The following is a 3,556-nucleotide window of genomic DNA, read 5'->3' as shown; positions in this document are numbered from 1 at the left end:
CAAGGCCACACGACAACTAAGAGCCCAAGAGACAGAAAGGGCCACATGAACCAGAGACCTACATCATCCTGAGACCAGAAGAACTAGTTGGTGCCCGGCCACAATTGATGACTGCCCTGACAGGGAGCACAGCAGAGGACCCCTGAGGGAGCAGGAGATCAGTGGGATACAGACCCCAAATTCTCATAAAAAGACCAAACTTAATGGTCTGACTGAGACTGGAGGAATCCCGGCGGCCATGCTCCCCAGACCTTCTGTTGACACAGGACAGGAACCATCCCCGAAGACAACTCATCAGACATGAAAGGGACTGGTCAGCGGGTGGGAGAGAGACGCTGATGAAGAGTGAGCTAATTATATCAGGTGGACACTTGAGATTGTGTTGGCAACTCTTGTCTGGAGGGGGGATGGGAGGATAGAGAGAGAGGGAAGCAGGCAAAATTGTCAAGAAAGGAGAGACTGAAAGGGCTGACTCAAGAGGGGGAGAGCAAGTGGGAGTAGGGAGTGAGATGTATGTAAACTTATATGTGACAGACTGATTGGATTTGTAAATGTTCACTTGAAGCTTAATAAAAGTTATTAAAAAAAAAAAAAAAAAAACAGAATGAAACTCTGCTCAGTCCTGCACCATCCTCATGATCATTGTTATGTTTGAGCTCATGTTGCACCCACTGGATCAATTCATTTCCTTGTGTGGGTTTTCCCCTTTTTGGCTGAACCTGTACCAAATATGTTGCCCTTCTCCAGGGACTGATTCCTTCTGATTACACGTCCAAAATGTCAAAAGTGTGTGAGACGTAGTCTCGTCATCCTCGCTTCTAAGAAGCATTCTGGCTGTACATCTTCCAAGATAGATTTGTTCATTCTTTTCACAATCCATGGTATATTCAATATTCTTTGGTAACACCATAATTCAAAGGTGTCAATTTTTCCTCAGTTTGCCTTATTCACTGCCCAGCTTTCACATGCATATGAGGTGACAGAAAAACACCATGGCTTGGGTCAGGTGCTCCTTAGTCAATAAAGTGTTGCTTTTCAACACTAAAAGAGGTCTTTTGCAGCAGATTTGCCCAATGCAATGCATCCTTGATTTCTTGAATGCTACTTAAATTGGCGTTAAATGTGGATCCAAGTAAAACGAAACCCTTGACAACTTCAATCTTTCCACCGTTTATCGTGATGTGCCTTATTGGTCCAGTTGTGAGGAATTTTGTTTTCTCTATGTTAAGGTGTAATTCATACTGAAGGCTGTGGTTTTTGATCTTCATCAATAAGTATTTCAAGTCCTTTTCACTTTCACCAAGCACGGTTATGTCATCTGCATAACATAGGTTGATAGTAAGTCTTCCTCCAATCCTGAAGCCATGTTCTTCATCTAGTCCAGCTTCTTGGATGTGCTCAGTATACAGATTGAATAAGTATGGTGAAAGGATACAACTCTGACACACACTTTTCCTGATTTTCAACCACAGAGCGTTCCCTTGTTCTGTTTGAATGACTGCCTCTTGATCTATGTACAGGTTCCTCAAGAGCACTATTAAGTGTTCTGGAATTCCCATTCTTTGCAATGTTATACATAATTTGTTATGACCCACACTGTCTGTCTTTGGACAGTGTGGGTCATAGTCAATGAAACAAAGGTAGACATCTTTCTAGTATTCTCTGCTTTCAGCCAGTATCCATCTGACATCAATATGATTTCGCTTATTTCAGATCCTCTTCTGAATCTGGGTTGAATTTCTGGCAGTTTCCTGTCTATGTACTGCTACAACTACTTTTGAATGATCTGCAGCAAAATTTACTTGCATGTGATATTAATGACATTGTTTGATAATTTCCACATTCTGAATGGGCACAAATATGGATCTCTTCCCGTTGGTTGGCCAGGTAGCTGTCTTCCAAATTTCTTGGCATAGGCAAGTGAGCAGTTCTGAACTGGTATTCTGTCAATTCCTGGAGACTTGTTTTTTTTGCCATTATCTTCAGTGCAGCTTGGACTTCTTACCTCAGTACCATCTCTTTTTGGTTATATGCTACCTCCTGAAAAGACTGAATGTTGACCAATTCTCTTTGGTACAGTGTCTCTGTGAATTCCTTCCATCTTCCTTGGACGCTTCCTGTGTCATTCAGTACTTTGCCCAAAGAATCCTTTGCTATTGCAACATAACCCTTGAATTTTCTTTGCAGTTCTTTCAGTTTGAAAAATACCAAGTATGTTCTTCCCCTTTGGTTTTCTATCTTCAGGTCTTTACACAAGTCATTATACTACTTTTATATTCTTGAGCTGTCCTTTGAAATCTGTTCAGTTCTTTTACTTCGTCATTTTTTTCCATTTGTTTTATACACTCTATGTTCAAGAGCAAGTTTCAGAGCCTCATCTGACATCATTTTGGGCTTTCCTTCCTTTCCTGTCTTTTTAATGACCTCTTGTTTTCTTCATGTATGATGTCCTAGGTGTCATTCCACAACTTGTCTGGTCTTCTCTCATTAGTGTTCAGTGTGTCAAATCTATTCTTTGGATGGTCTCTAAATTTACATGGGATATATTCAATATTGTACTTTGGCTTTCATGGACTTGTTCTAATTTTCCTCAACTTCAACTTGAACTTGCATATGAGCAATTGATGTTCTACTGCACAGTTGGCCCCTGCCCTTGTTCTGACTGCTGATACTGAGCTTTTCTATGTTCTCTTTCCACAGATGTAGTCAATTTACTTCCTGGGTATTCCATCCAGCTAGGTCCATGTATATAGTCAACATTTATGTTTTTGACAAAAGGTATTTGCAATGAAGAAGTCGTTGGTCTTGTAAAATTCTGTCATAGGATCTCCAGCATCATTTCTATCCCCAAGACGATATTTTCCAACTGTTGATATTTCTCCTTTGTTTCCAACTTGCACATTCCAATCACCAGTAGTTATCAATGCATCCTGATTGCATGTTTGATCAATTCAAACTGTAGGAGTTGGTAAAAATCTTCAATTTTTTCATCTTTGACCTTACTGGTTGGTGCGTAAATTTGAATAATAGTTGTATTCACTGGTCTTCCTTATAGGCATATGGATATTATCAATGTTTTACCTCAGGATAGATCTTGAAATTTTTTTTTTGATGATGAACAGGACGCCATTCCTCTTCTACTTTTCATTTCTGGCATAGTAGACCATACCATTGTCTGAGTTAAAAAGACCAATACCAGTCCATTTCAGGTCACTAATGCCTAGGATATTGATGTTTATGCATTCCATTTCATTTTTGTCGATTTCCAATTTTCCTAGTTCATACTTACTGCATTCAAGGTTCCAATTATTAATGGATCTTTGCAGCTGTTTCTTCTCATTTTGAATCATGTCACATCAGCAAATGAAGGTCCCAGAAGCTTGCCTCTGTCTACATTACTAAGGTCTACTCTACTTTGAGAAGGCAGTCCTTTCACAGTCATATTTTGAGTGCCTTCCAACTTGAGCAGCTCATCTTCTTGCACTATATCAGATAATGTTCTGCTGCTATTCATAAGGTTTTCGCTGGTTAATTTTTTTCAAAAGTAGACTGCCAG

The sequence above is a fragment of the Loxodonta africana genome, chromosome 3 (assembly GCF_030014295.1).
Source record: "Loxodonta africana isolate mLoxAfr1 chromosome 3, mLoxAfr1.hap2, whole genome shotgun sequence".
In the NCBI taxonomy this organism is placed as follows: Eukaryota; Metazoa; Chordata; class Mammalia; order Proboscidea; family Elephantidae; genus Loxodonta; species Loxodonta africana.
Note: the sequence above shows the minus strand (reverse complement) of the source record.